Source organism: Grus americana, chromosome 21, assembly GCF_028858705.1.
Source record: "Grus americana isolate bGruAme1 chromosome 21, bGruAme1.mat, whole genome shotgun sequence".
Taxonomy (NCBI): domain Eukaryota; kingdom Metazoa; phylum Chordata; class Aves; order Gruiformes; family Gruidae; genus Grus; species Grus americana.
Window position 1 is genome coordinate 5,034,364 of NC_072872.1, and position 15,741 is coordinate 5,050,104.

Sequence of the window (15,741 nt, forward strand, 5' to 3'; positions counted from 1 at the left end):
CGCTAGAAATTGCTTGTATTGTATAACTTGTTCACTGTTCTCAGTCATCAGTTGTGAGTCTGCTTAATTTGGAGGATTAAAACAAAAAGACTCTGTGCTCTCTGCAAAGCGCCTTTTTCGTGTGAGAGCTATCTTTTTGCTTAAAGCACGTACACACAAAAGTTTATAATCAATGAGTGTGAATTTAATGATACATTTCTACATGGCAGCAACTTATCCTCATTTGAAGTTGAAATAGGTCTTTAATAGTAGATTGATAACTAAGTGGATTTTTAATTAACTGAAATACTGTGTCTTAAAATCTTTCACTTATAATAATTGAAAACTCCAGTTCTTATGACTGCGAGGTAATCTTATAGACATCACCGATGTTAAAACAGATGAAGAATGGTTCTTGTGATCCATGGTCAGCCTGATATTAAAAAAAAATCTGAGAAATAAATAGCAGCTTCCTTATTCACTTCAGTAGAAAGCTGCATGTGAAATCTTTGAAAACAAAACTTAGTCTTTACTCAACATGAGCTAGTTAGCTCTCCTTCAAAGTGACAGAGAAGTAGCAGATTTTTTTGAATAGCTTTGTACTTTAATCAGAGGTAATGTATTACTTTGCTGTCAGCCCATTGATAGGACAGACTTTTTTTCTCTACTGACATTTTAGTGTTCACCTGAATACTTACATAGCTTTATTCATGCCATGAGGGAGAGTGGCCAACAGTATGGGGCCAGTAATGAGAGGATCTATTTCTTGCTATGAATATGTCCTGTCATAGGAATGGTAACATACTGATTCAACTTTCATGTCTGAAGAAAGAACCATTTTGACATGGACATAGGATTTAATGCCGCTTAGGTCTTAAGAGTATGCAGGAGTTGCTTGAGAAAAAACTTTTGGGAGTTTACGCAGAGACTATTCATGCGTACTGCCTTTTAAAAGGGTTCATACATAGGGAAAAAGAGCTCAAGATGCTCACGTCCTTGAGGTTTCAGATAAGAAGCTTATCTCGTGTTAGATGGTATAGCCTTCTATGAATTCTTCAGTGCTTTTGGAGATCAAAATTAGTAGCTTATGACAACCTTTAAGGCTTATAAGGATGGAAGGACCTGCATCTTTAAGTGATGAAAACTAAGTCCTAAAACCAGTTGCATTATCTAGGATTGGCTTATACCTAATGTAATTCCAAGAGTTAAACCACTTCAAATTGTTAACTTAGTGAAATTTGTATGGAAAGAGGCATGTGTTAGGCTGTGTTCCTTTGTAAAACACTGATTTTTTTTAAAAAAAAAAAAAAAAATCTTTTGTGCCTGTCAGTAGAAAAGATGATGGGTCCCTCTGCCCAACACGAACAATTTTTTTTAGCTATAGAAATGCAGATAATTAAGCAGGCATATGACACAAAAAACTCAAGATCTTTTTAGCCAAGCATGTTGGTATTTTTATTAGGTGACTACATAACTTATTCTGGGCTGTGGATCTGGGAAACATTTCTGTGGTCAAAAACTGCTGTGTTGCCACACATCTGGGACAGGAAATAAGAAGAGGTGCTAACTCCAACATAAGAAAAACTGAACTTTTCCTGCTGTATGACTAGTTCTTAATGACAAAATGGGCTTGGTGACTACAATGCAGTTCTATTCTTAGCTTTGCCATTATTTCCCACCCTCCATCAAATTTTCATCAGGAGGAAAACCTGTCAGAAGTGAAACTAGTTGCAAGTCTTCTGGTCTGTGAAGGAAACTTATCCAAACACTAGTAATAGGTGCAAGAAAAGGTGCAAGTGCACAGGCATACCGAATAAGAAACTTCACTGCGTGATGTCTGTTGCTGTTTAGCAGTATTTAAAAGACCAGGAACTTTTCTTAAACACTTGTTACAGGAAAACTGGAAAACTTTACAGGTGTAGCATTGTTCCTGTGGGCGTTGTACTCTTAGAAAAGCTGTCTTGTGTATAGTAAAAGCAACACTCCTTCATAAATTAAACTCGGCAAAACTTCAGTTGTGTACTATCACACAGTTATCAACAACCTGCTTAAACATGTTGATAGTTGTTCGAAACAGCAAAAATTGCTTCGTGCAATGAGACACCACCGCGCCTGTGCTGTTTCGCTCACTCTGCTTCCCACCTGGGACTGGGGTGGGTGTGGAACTGAGGTATATACACACACATATATGTACACACATACACACTGTATGTAAATTTAGGAAATAATACATTTATTCCCTGATGTTTGAAGAAATGCTGTTGTGTTTACCGACATATAATGGGTCTGTTAACAGCTCTTGTGTAATATACTGCCGGTTTTTAGAAACCTGCAGCTACCAGTAGTATGAGTCCTTTAAGTGAGCGAAGGCGTTCGTGTTTGATGTCATTAATAAGGAGATGACTCCAGAGGGCGCTCTAAGCCAATAGAGCGTCCTCGTCCTGTTCCTGTACACGCAAAGATGACGTTTCGCTGTAGGAAAGCAATAAAAGTTGCTACGCATTCCTTCTGCCCTTTCTCACCAACCACATGGCCCCCCGGTATATTGGAAACATGCATATGGGTTTGGCCTGGAGAGTTACTCTGGAAGACGCGTCTCAATTATGTAGCTCTGGAGGGAATCCTTCACAAAGCTTCCAAAACGCTGAGCTCCAACATCCTACCTGTTGTTTTCATGCCGAGTTAAAGAATTCGGATGTTTGAAGCATGTTTTGAGGCCTTTATAGAGCATAAATAAAAGGATGCATGGTTCAAACTTGATGGTGTTTTCTTTCTTTCTCGGGCAAGATGTAAAATACTACATTTTCCCCTCGATATATTAAAAGAAAGAAGTAGTGTCTTAACCTGCTGTGAGTTTAATATTCCTTTCTAACAGCTGGTAATAACTGGTAGTAAAACATGTAATAATGTACAAACTCCACACTGAGATTTCACGTAGGGGTGGGTTTTTTCCTCGCGATCCTTTTCTAAACAATTAAGTAGCTGTCCTTGGGAGGATACTTCCCAGTTAAAAACTGTAAAGCCTCAAAGCGCTAATGGTTCTTAGTTGCTTAGTGTTGGACTGCAGCATGGGGAGCAGATTCTGTATCAAGTTCCTCTCAGTTTTAGCAGTTGCGGGAGGATGTATATCCACGGACCAGCTGTGTGTGACTAAGGCAAAGTATTAGAAGTGCCGGAAGCATTTTGGGGAGAATCTAGGTGTTGCTATTCTCAGTCATGGCTCTTGCTGTTAGAGTAACTTCTGAAATTAAAAGTTGAACTCCTTCAAACAAGCATTTTAAAACCCGAAAACACAACACTGGCAATAATTGCATAGTTATAGGACAGACTTCTAGGTTACTGAATTCAGGTAGCTTTTTAGTAGGTTTTTTTCTTGAGAAGTTCCATGAGAACTGTTCCCCTAATGACTAAAAAAGTCTTCCAGTTGTTTAAGATCTTACCTAAAGCTGTAATTCAAGTTCTTGGTTGGAGAATATTTACATCTGCAAATGTAGTGTCTGTTCAGATTTCTCTTCTCTTTGCTGCTCCGTGGGAAGAATGATGCATTTTACAGCTTAAAAGAAAGTCTTGTCCTGACTGCTTGGAGTGCATGGTCATTCTGGGACATGCAAAATTAGGGAGTATGATTGTTCGGGTTCCCCTCTTTTGTTGTACTGTATATACTTTGCCTTTTTCCTCTGGAAAAGTATAACTGTTTCCCCCTGAATTATACAATCAGGTAATACAAAACTCATAATTTTTACCTCTGACTTGAGTGGTTATGAGGATAATAGCTGTTTCAGCCTGATGGAGATTAAAACTTGTCTCCCATGTCAGTTATTGAATGTGGGAATAGCTGCAGGCTGTGGAATAAAATATTTGATTTACAGTGCAACTCTGTGAAAGGCTATAATGCAGGAACTGTATAGATTTGGTATAAAAGCTTCATTTAAGAGGAGAAGCAGCAGCAGCCTACTAGACCATTTCTGGTTGTGATTTCTATTTCAGTAGGCTGAAGCCCAGTGTGGTGATTTGTGTGGTATAATGATGGTAATTCAGAGCTGGAAGATGAGTTGTCTGTAATTTTGAGCCTTTCTCAGTGTTACAGCTTCTTATCAGCAGAGTTAACAGGAGCTGAACTGTCTGTAATACATGGAGTTTTCCTCCTTTCTCAAGTTAAAGGTTAAAGTTATTACAAGCATGTCTGTTAGCTTTTGTTAGCATTGAGGAGTGCTTTGGACACTTGCACATTATTGCTGTGGACATATTTTTGTACTTAACGTGGTGAGCAGTTGTTTAATTGGAAAAGCTGTTACTTTTCTTGATCCTGACTATAGTGAAAAATCAATGTCTTCTCTGCAGTCTGAACTAATAGGAATCAAACTCATTGAAGGATGAAAATGGCTTAATCAACAGAGCGCCATCTTAAAGGTTATTTAAAAAAAACCAAAAACCCAAATCCACAAACCAACCAACCTCCCCTCCCCCCAACTTCTGAAACTAATGAGCAAAACATGGTGCTTCCTACCTTAAGTTGGACTAATGGAGGGAAGGCAGTAGAAGACTTAATCAGAAATGGATATAGTGATGTTCTTGGGAGCTATTTGATTTCAAGATCTTTCCTTTTAAACACCACCTCCCATATATATATCTTCAATCTCTGGATGAACTGAGAAAAATGAGGTCTAATTATGGGTTTCTTTGTAGTGGAAGCAATGAAAGGCATTCTGTCTATTCATTCCAAGAATGGAAGCAAATGGGATTGTCAAGCTTGTTCTTGACCTCATTTGTCCAGTGAGATTCCACTTATTTAAAATATATCTGTTGCATATCTGGTTATTGGTATCCCAAAGTGCAGATTTCATTGAGAAAGAAGTATCAAGGGGAAGGACAACAGCATGTTTTGTTGCCCACTCCTTTGGAAAAAATATAGGTGGTGTTGGGGTTGGAATTGATGTCTTGTAACCCTGGAAATTGGGTAATGGACTAAGCCATCATTGCTCACCTTCCTGTAAAGGGAGGCTACGGAGTATGCTTCATGTTGCTTTCTTGAAACTGCATTCACTGTTAATATTTAACCGCTGTTAACAACTGTGCTTTACAAATGAGCCTGAAAATACAGACTTTGATTCTATTTAGTTAGCTTTCCAGTTCCCCCCTCTTCTCTAAATTTTATTTAGTTGACTTTTTTTTCTCCTGTTAGCTCGCTCCTGACAATTCCCTGCTTAATATATTTTGCAGCCATGACTTGTGCTACACACTGGCATCCTCAGGGAAGTTAGATGTGCACAGCGTGACCTTTTTGTCTTGGGGGGGGGCACTAGTTCTTGCTGTCTCTGTATGGTTACACGAATCTGAAGATGCATGTGCTATTATACACATGTGATTTGAAAAATTTTGTTCTGAAACTTGATGACTGGAGGTTATGAACTGGAAAGAAATGGATAACCTGGCTTGTGTTCTGTGACTTCTTAATAAAGAGTCTTAGGGAAATTGAAACAGTGTAACCTTTAAATCATGTTTTCACCTCTTGGTATGCCACCCATGGCATGTTCAGATCCTAAGAAACAAAGAAGGAGATCTTATTTCATGAGAAAGTTGCCTTCCAAGCTTTAATACAAGTCTTATTAATGGGTTATTAATGAACTCATGAGGTGTTTTGTCAGTAACAAGTATACACATACACCAGCATGAAAATTCAGGAGTTCCGTCAATCACCTTGTCAAAGTCTGGACAGTGTGTTCAGAAGAGACTAATAGCTCGTAGACCAAAGAAGTAACACCTTTAAGGTTCTGTGCATCGCGTCAGAAGACCTGCCTGTGCTCCTCTGGACTCTTGTGTCCTTTGCACACAGTTTTCATTCTGTAGTTCATGTCTTGGTTATGAATCAAATTGTTAGCCAGAGTGAGAACCAAACGTTTTAAGGAACTTCCTGTGATGTTGCTTCACTTTGTGCCCAGTGGTTTTTTTTTTTCCTTAATGCTTTCAGTTGGGCTGTTGTCAGCACTTAAGGGGAAAACTGAAGACTTAAAATTTGCAATTGCAGAGTCAAGTCTCTACATGGTCTTTGTGGCTTACTTGAATTTACAGCGTGTTGGTGGGGTTTGTAACGTTTCCTTTAGGAGGCTGACACTAGATGGCATACTGCAGCTTGGCCACGTCACCTGATTAAAAAATGGTCGCTGATTACTGTTGAGCTCTTTTTTGTTGAAAGAGGGTTTTTGTTTCTATGCAGTGGCTTTAAAGCTGTTTGTTATATTGGAAACTTGCTTCACATCCTCTGAAATTCGTGCATTTCTTTTGTCCAGGAATATTTGCTTTTCATGTAGATTTAATGTAGAACATGTAAATATTTTCTTAAATTAATGTTTGTTTTATGGAATTGTCCTTTTGTGCATGTGTTTCAGTTAGGTCTTGATTTGCAATCTGCAGGCAGTTGATTTCATCAAAGATGTAACGTCTGGAATACAATTTAGAATGGGAGGGAATGGTTTTATGGTTTTCTGCAAGTACTTTGAAGAAATTACGTAGGTAGCAATAAGGATATGCGAGAGCTGTGTTGCCTTGAAATTATTTGGTTGCCTGGTTCTGATGAGGATTACATATTTTTTAAGTTTTTATGTCTTAGTTTGTGTGGATTGCTGTGTTTTCTCTCCATATCGCAAGAAGAGACAACTAAATAGACCTGGGATGCTGTTTACATTAAGCTCTATAGGCCATTTGAAGGAACAGTGTCAGGGGAAAACTGTTGTGTTGCCAGTATTGCCTTCCTAAAAACAATAAGTGAATTTGTGTGTTTCTGTAGTAGCTGCATTACATATGTAAACAAGGTGAACATAGTTAAGACTAGTGTGTTTTTTACTCGAAAATCTTGAAGGAAGTTTGGAGTCAGAATATAGTTAGGTGACTGGGATTTCTAAGCCCTTAGTGTGATTATGTTAAATGCTGATAGGAAAATGTGCATTGTTTTGACAAGTAGCTCAGAAGTGATTTATGTTAAAATATACAGCAGGACTTTTTTTTCGAGCATTTGGTAAGTTAGTGTAAACCATGCTTAACTATTGCCACCCCTTCATCTGCAGTGTGAGAAATATTGTGAAACTAATTTTGAAAGGCCTTTTTGACTGTTAATTGGTTGATATTAGCTATCAAAAAATCTGCTGCTTCCTTTTAAAGCTTCTGTGTAGGTGGTTAAAGACTGCTGTGTGAAATATGTTCCTACATCAGTAAATCCCTCTCTGTTTGAAAAACAAATCAAAAAATTGAGTTCAGCAAACTGCTTACATGATTTGCATGATTTAAGGAAGGTCATGTTGCACTCTGAGCAGTACAACTTTGAATTTCTGTTTATCAAATCTTCCAAAGCGGAAAGAGACCTTTTTCAGAATGATAAAAGGTCTGGTTTTTTTAAGTATAGTAGACTGTAGCATGGCCAAGACAGATACATGCGTAACACTTGGTTGCAATTCTTACCCTGGCATATTTTTTTTAAGACTCTTAAGAAATAGATGCACGTGCATATGGAAAAGTATCGATTTTTGGCATAAGACCCTATATCTTCCTATGAGATGGAAGCTGTCTTGTTTGCTTACTCTTACGAATTTGTCGAGGGGAAAAGGAAAGAGGAATACAGTAAGACCCTTCATATTATTCCGTGTTTGGGGGATTCTGGAAGGGTATGGTGGAGCAATGGCTGAATTGGGTTCATGCCCTAGGTATCTTCTCCCATAGTTTTAGGGAAATCAAGGGTTTCTTCCCCGTGTAACTGAACTGGGGTCATGTGGCTTCAGACTGTTAACATTTTTTCAAGATTATAGTAGAAACTTCCTGTTTTTAGAGCTTATCTCCCTGTCTGGAGGGAAAGATTATTATAGGTATGGTCACATCCGGTGGTTATTGTCACTTAAAAAAAAAAAAAGTCTATTGAATTTTCTGAAGCCTTTGAATGTGAAAGTGATTACTACTAAAAAAACTGTGAGCTGCAGTCACATGTCTTATCTCTGCCATGATTTCAATAAAAGACTGTAATGCCATTGCAAGTTTTACATATCTGTTAGTTCAGTTTCTGCTGTAGTTGCTGTGTTGAGAAAATCTCTTGGTAAAGAATCTACCTTATTCTGGAAGGAAGATTGTAAAGGAAACATTTGGCAGTCATTTCCTTCAGCTTGTAAGTATGAGCATGCCTTATATTATAATAGTTTAAACATACCACAGGCTGTTGATAGAGGTATCAAATTTTCCATTCCCAAAGTTACTTTTAGCTGAAATTGGAGGGAAGAACAGGCAAACTTCCATTGTTTTACAATTGCTTTGATAGAGTTGAAAAAGATGCATTTGCTTGCTTCTTCCTTCCCTCCTTTTCTTTAGCTTTGCCCTCCCCTCCTCCCACCCGCACATCTAACTACTGAGAGTTTTATTTTGTTTGCTTTTAATATACGGCCGAGAACAAATGGTTTCTTTTTCAAGCCCATTTATTAAATTTTCAAGTATGTAATATAAGACTACTTTCTTGATATTTAGATTTTTTTCTCCTTTTGTTTAAGATAATACCTTCTAAAATAGACTGTATGTGTCACTTCGTAGCTAAATTCAAGCAGCTGCTGAACAGGTTGATGTCTTGCTGTAAGTACCACAAAATCTGGCAGACACAACTGGATTTTGTTTTAATATTCTTGGCTTTCGATGTACCATTCTGTAACTTGGAGTTTCCCGGGGGCAAGGATTTTCTACAAACATTTTTGAATTTAAATATCAGTCCCTATAGAGAAGAAACAACAAACTGGAGAAATATTGGAGAAAGATTTCTGTGATTAGCAGACATGAACTTTTTTGCTTAAATTTGTCTTGCCTGGTTTGTTTTGATTTCTGGATATGAAAGCTGTAGCTGGGTTTCAAGTTACTTGTCTCTGCTTGTTCCCTTAGTAGCTTGGTCACAATATCCCAACTGAGATTATTACGCTTCATACTTACATACTTACCTCTGCATATAAAAGCTTTTAATTTAAACATCTTGCCAAGTTGCTACATTCCTTGGGTCATTCATCTTTTTTTCTCTTGGTTTTTTCCCCCCTTCTCTCTTTCCCAAAGAAAGCATAGTCTCTTTCTGTCTCAATTTTGTCCTTTCTGAGGTGCAGCTACTTCAAAGCAGTGAATTAAGTTTTAACTGTAAATAGAAAATGCTGTCTCCCCTTCTCTGCCTCATGTTTGTTTTTGCTTGGGCTTTTTGTTAGGCACACTGAAGTCTGGTTTCAAGGGTTTATATAGCTGGCAGAATTGAGCTCTCAGCATTTGGAGGGAGGAGAATAGGGAGAAGAGTATGGGCGTTGACACTACTGTGAACATTCACTTAATTGCATGGGGACTTGAGATCAAACTCCTAGTGGGCTGAGCCATATCTGTTTTGGTTTTTTGGCTTTTCTTTGGTTGTTCATCCCCCCCGCCAGCAGTTACTAAGCTAGGCCTTCCTGTAAAATCCTGAGATTTCACATGCCAGCGTGTGAATTGCCTTAGTCCTAACATCTCACTGGTAGAGCAGCTTCTGGTTTTTCTTTCCTACAGTGACAGAATTTCTTCCAAAGACATGTAGAATGGAGTTATTCAGGACTTTATGTCCTTAGAGTGTCTATCCCCATTCTTCAGTTGAGTGATGCGCTGACTGTACCAGCAGTAAGTTTTTGGCTGCGTCACAGCTTCAGGAGAAGCTGAGCAGGAATCTGAGGCAACTTGTGTTTTTTTTACCTAATAACAAGTAATTGTATTAACAAGCAGTAAATACAACCAATGCACAGGTCTTGAGATTTTTTTTTTTCTTTGAAGGATTCTTGTTTGCATTTGTGCATTGCTCTTGACACTTGTGCTTCTCTTGTCAGGTGGAGTTTGTTCCAAAGCTGTTACTTTACAGGGGCGGCAAAGGAGGAGTTGGTGGCAGTTGTTGGTGACAGTTACAGCAAGGGTGGTGCCTGGAGTTGTTGGGCCTAAGAGTGGTTACGCGAGGTTGAAGTTCCTCAGACTTTGCTGTGCTTGGTAGGGTCCTCCTTTGCCAGAGTATTGATGTGGTGTCAGATTTTAATAATGACCTGTAAGGACTTATGGCTTGACTGGAGGTCTTTTGAAATATAAACCATGTAAGTACAGAAAAGGAGTCATAGTTCTTGAACTGTAAAATGTGTGATAGTGTTAGTAATTTGGTTTAACAGGTTCTGAGTTTGATGCTGCGTACGTAGAGGCTTGGGGGGGGAAAAACCCTCACCCCAAACCAACAACCCCCCCAAAAAAAGAACCCAACCAAAATCCAACCCAACAAAAAAAGCCAAACCTTTGAAGGTTCATGGTCTGTTAAGGGTACAGGCTCTATTTGGAGATTTGAGAGATAAGGAAATGGTTGATCCAAGTTTCAGCAGTTATACACTAAAATAACTCTTCATGCGCTGATTTTTAAGAACTGCTGCCTGCTGTATATGTAAACGTGGTAGAGGGGAAGTGGACAAGACTGTGTTTAACTGTGTGCAGAGTTTACAGTCTACTTAGGCAGGCTTGGATTACAGAATGAAATGGCCTTTTGATTATGTTGAAGCAATAACAACATTGCACTGAATTTCCTCTTGGAGGTTGTGTTTTAGTAGTGTGGAAAAGCACCCTCGTCTAACTGTGGAGCAAGCTGTAGCTGGATTAGTGCTGGGGCAAGAAGCCGCTTAAAACTGAATGGGTATTTCCTGTTGGGTGTTCACATGTGCTCACAGATCTACAAGTGTAGACAAGACTTTTCCTGCTTCAAGCAGGTTTGAAGAAATCTGTGTAGACAGTAGTAACTGTTTTGTCAAGAGCTGAGTATCGTTTATTCTCAGCTGTGTTTATACTAACAAAAGAGTGCATTATTTGCAAAGGAAGAAAACATCACTTGTAACATGACCAAAGGTTTTCTGTTTAGAATAGGTAGAGCCTAGAAGCTTTGATATTGAATTGAAAACAAACAGAAAAGGGTAACAAACATTCAGTGCTCCTGTTCTCAGCAGTTGAGGTGACCTTCCATGCTGGTAGCCCAGTCTCTGTTTTCTCTCTTCTGCTGAGGAATCTTCAGTTTACCATTGGCCTCAGAAATTCTCTAGCTAATTTTCAGCTTAAACTGCCTTTTCAGGCTTTTTGTTTTAGTGAAGGTATCACTGTTATTTTGGCTGGTAATATATGCACTGACAGTGAAAGGGAAACTTTTTTGATGAGGACTGGAATTAAGTGACACACAAGAACAGTGCTGTTAGCTTGTTCTCGGTGAACCTACTCCCTTCCTCTTCCGCCCCTACCCGGTGCCAAATCCAAAGGGAGAGCTTGATTTACGTGAAGCTCTGAAGACAGTGTTAAGTCCCATTTAAAAATAGGTTCAGCTTAGCAGGGGTTTAATGTATTACACTTGTTTCTTGCCTAAGCTGGGAAGTAGTGTTATATTAGCTTTTAGAAAACACTTGTCATGATCACATCTCCATGTGTTCTCAAAAGTAAGTTTAAGGCTTTTTTGTACAATTTGTGCAAGCCAGACAGTGTACTTGAACCTGCTATTTAAAAATGTTAACTGGATGAGTTAACTGCATGACTTGACTGAGCTGCTTTTAAGTGTTGGTGGGACCTCTTTGTCTTGGATATCTCTTAAAAAAAAAAGTTAATTTAACCATTTAATCTGTATAATCTCATTAAGTCTGTTTACGGTTAGTTTGTTTCAAGTGTGTACATATCTGGTAGACCTGAAATTGTTCCTTTGGAGCAGTTTTTCTAGTGGGTGAAATGTTTATGTGTACTTGATGGCTAATTCTGTCAGAAGTGGAGAATGCTGCTGATTGATAGATCTTCTGGCTGGGAGGGAGTTTATCTGTATTTAATATTATTCAAATTTGTATGTCTGTATTTAATATTCTTCAAATATGGTAGGACTCTCGTGCGAAGTTATGAATTATTCGTGTTTGTTATGAGTAGTGTGTCTAGAAAGCAGCACATTTTACAGCCCTTTGAAGATACACTGTCTGTCACTTCTCAGTGCTCAATCTTTTACAAGCTGAAGTGCGTAGGTACAGTATACAAAGTGTTACAGTGTTCATGGGAAGCGCTGAAAACCAAAAACTGCAAGTTAACGGATACGTTCCAGCTCTTAGCTGTAAGGAGAGGTGTACCTGGGGGTGTGTGTGTGTATGTGCCTTTAAGCAATGTCAGGAATTACTGACAGCAAGTCAAAGCCTTAGTTATTTTTTTTTTTTTTAGATTTCCAGCTTCTGTTGTTCATTGTCACGACCTTAATGTTACCTCAACTAGGTGTTCTATTTAATTATAATGTTTATTATAAATATCAGCTCCCTTGGCTGCGTGCTTAGGCCTGTAGCATGCGGAGTGCTTTGCTTGTAACTGCATCCCTTGTCTCAGTTCATTATCTGTTAATGGTACTCAACATGACAGGGTTGTTTTGATAAATGGAGGCTGCCAGGAAAACTGGGCTGGATTTTGCACGCGGTGGAATTGAATTTTATTTCATTGTGTAACACCAGATAACTAATGCATGCTGGACCAAACACAACAACGTGTTGTGTGAGGTCTGATAGCAATTGTTTCAAAGCCATCATTCAGTGAATCTCTGCTCAAGCCTGCTCTAGGTCTCATTCTCTACGTTATATTTGCCTAACCCTTGTGGTGGTAGCTTTTGCTTGAGTAGTCTTGATGAGTTTTGTGTATCTATAACTCAATTTTTCCCCCTCTTTCAGAGATGCATGCTTTTAGTGTTGATATTAAAAGAAATGCTGCCGTAAGTTTATAATAGTGTAACTAGCAAAGGGGTATTTCATGACTGAGAAGATTTTCATCTTTTATAATCCATTTCCAAAAGACAAGATAAAAAGTCCTTATTGCACAATGGAGCTTGGGGCTGTACTCTGTGCATGTCTGGGTTTTTTATTTTCGTCTATGAAATGGGGGCAGATCTCCATATCTCATAGGAAAGCCAATTAGTGAAAGTTCAGTTGTTTCTGATGTCAGTGATTGAATGCTGTAGCTGTTCTGTTCATTCAAGAATCTCCAATATGCTGTATAAAAACAGATGGGACTTCAGATGACTTCGCCACCGTCTAACCATTGCTGAATTCTGAAGTTGGTTTGCTTTGGATTGGCAAAACAGTGTCTGAAATTCAAGAATACTCTCCAGTTCTGTTGCTGTGTTCAAACTACTGGATGCTATACTCTGCACTGGTTGAACAACTTTCATCCTAATGGGATACAAAAAATTCTACAGGTGCATTTTTGTGTGTGTGTTTTCCCTAATATAGACTGACTTTTAGGATTTGTGATCTAAGCTGGCTGGGTCATCTGTCCTAAAGGGATAAGGTGTTTTTGAACAAACACCATCAAACAGGCTATTTTTCAAATAAAAGGAATTTGGCCCGAATTAACTTACTGCTGGAGAGCTCTTTTGGAAGTCATTAGAAGTAAACACTGATTTAAATACACACTGGAGCATTAAGTTCCTTTCTGTGATTTGCCAGGTGTCAGACCACATTTGATTACAAAATTGAAGTGAGGATAAATGCAATGTGGTTGCTTTGTACTGACTTTAGGATTGAATTTCAGCTCGGGCAGGTTTGGAGCTATCACACGGCTACTTGGTTACAAAGCTTATTTTGAACCAGTTCTCTCGAAGATAGGCTCCAGTTCAGAAGCTGTTGCACAATGAATATTGCGGGAGCGAAGCTTGTGCTGCACACCATCTTCAATTTGTATTGATCATAGCAGTCTTGCAATGTGGCAAGGGCATTAGAATTAATCAGCTGCTTCAGCTGTGCTAGTGGTTTTAGGTAGCTATTTCTAGAAAGTACAAAATAAATTTTGAAGTTGGATCTTTGTCTCCTGAAGGACTCCTGGGCTATAGTATGAAACATGGCAGAAATATGGATAAATAGAGGGGAAAATGCAAATAATTTACAGCACCTGGAAAGAATAAGTTGGCAGACAGTACTTGAGGGTGTTGCTCTAATTAACTGGGTCCATGAACCTTGGTGGTGGTTGTTGTTATTTTTTAAACTTTTATTTTTTTAACTTGGCTTTGTAAAACAAGCTCTGAGAGGGTGTACTTGCTCCCTTATTTTATTGGCAAAATACTACTGTGTGGCTAGGGAAACGGATTTGCTTGGCAGGGAAAAAGTGTACGTTGCCCTCAGGTAATGGATTACATAGATGACTTGTTTTGCATGTTATTCTGCAAGGGAAATAGCAAAGCTTTGCTCTAAAATTAAGTCGGTACTAGCAGCTGAAAGGTCACGGCTGTGGTGTTAAAGAACAGTGCAAGACATTGTGAGATTCAGACAAGTTACAGGTTTGCATGAAGACACGTAGTAAGAGATAAATATTCATTATTCTAAAATATTGCCAATTAAATACAATTAAAAGGAACATGTTTTGCTGAGCAGATGAATTTCTGTTTCTAATAGGGGGAGGGAAGACGTCGTAGAAAGGATTTTGAACAAAATGGCTTACTAATTGAATACACTGCAACACAATCCTTGTGTAGAAGTGTCTTTTAATGTGACAGTGGACAGGCGTCTCTTTCTTATCCATCTTAGGAATGAACGCCGTGTGTGGATGTCTTCCCTCCACCCCTCTATTTTATCTGCATTTTCCCCACCCCCTGTGTGTTTTGATCGGGGTTTGTAGAGGCGAGGAGCGCTGGTTGCATTAATATTCCTGGCTGCAGCTCTGGGATGTGAGCCGCTGATCACTCCCGGGGATGCTTTGCCTCCTTAATATCTTGCTTGCAGATGCATTTTCTAGCTGACCACGCTATTAAAGAGCTGCCATCAATCACGGGGCTCCCGGTTCCGGCTCGGCTGAGCGGGGAGGAGGCAGAGGCGGGCCGCCGCCGGGGGAAGGAGCGTGGGTCTCCGTGTGCGTGCCTGCGCCCCGCCGCGTGGACCGGGGAAGCGGCGCCGGGCCGGGCCGGTGCGTGTGAGAGCCGGGCGGGGCGCGGCGGGGCGCGGGGAGCGGGGGGCCCGGCGGGGCCGGGCTGCGGGCGGGTTCCGCGCCGGGTTTTCCCCCGCGCCGCCTGCCGCCGCCTCCCGGGGCCGAGCGGCGCGACCGCCTCCTCCCGGTGCCGGGCGGGGGCCGGCGGCCGCGGCATGTGGCGGCGCCCGCAGCCGCGCTGCTGAGGGGGCGGCCGGCCGGGAAGGGGGGGGGGGGGGGGGGGGCGGCGGGCCCGGGCGACGCCGCTCGCTCCGCCGCCCGCTCCGCACCCCGGCCCAGCTGCTTGGCGGCGAGGCGGAGGGGCCTCCTTTTGTTCACCAACTGCGCCTTCTCGTCGCCCCTGGCCCCCGCTTCCTCCCGTCCTCTGCCCTCCCCTGCTCCCTCCTTTTCTTCGCGAGGTCCGGCCCGGCGCTGGGCACCGCGGCCGCCCCCCCCCCCCCTCCTCCCCCGCCAGGCTCCGGAGGAGAAATACGGGTTTGCTGGGGTCAGGCTGTAACAGCCGCTGGGATTGCAGGCGAGTTGTGTTTGCCCGGCACCTCTGAGAGCTGCAGAGCCTAAGCCCGAGGCTGGCGGGTGAGTGCACCCCTGGTTGCCGAGAGGGGCAGGACCTTCGCCTTGGAGTTGGCGAAGGCCCCGGAACGGCAGGGTTGCAGAGAGGGGAGCTAGGGTCTGCTCTGAAAATTTCAGATGAGGGTCGATGGAGTGGGTCTCCGGTCCAGGTTGATTGGGTAACTTCGGTGCCTTGTGCATACAAGTTGTATTTCCAAGAGGAAAATTGTTAAGGTTGCTCTTAAAGTTGAC

At 40.9% G+C, this 15,741-nt stretch overlaps 1 protein-coding gene across 5 annotated transcripts in view; it reads left to right on the forward strand.

Moving 5' to 3' along the window:
- Nucleotides 1-15,741, forward strand: part of RERE (arginine-glutamic acid dipeptide repeats) — a 251,426-nt gene that overhangs the window by 35,254 nt on the left and 200,431 nt on the right. For 2 of the 5 annotated variants that reach the window (XM_054849561.1, XM_054849564.1), the window contains exon 1: nucleotides 15,168-15,513. The exons of 1 other annotated variant lie outside the window; for it this stretch is intronic. The gene's annotated coding sequence lies outside the window, so the exon portion shown is untranslated. Of the gene's footprint in view, nucleotides 1-14,782; nucleotides 14,920-15,166; nucleotides 15,514-15,741 lie in introns of those variants that run through there. 2 more of the 5 variants (XM_054849563.1, XM_054849565.1) reach the window with 2 other exon arrangements.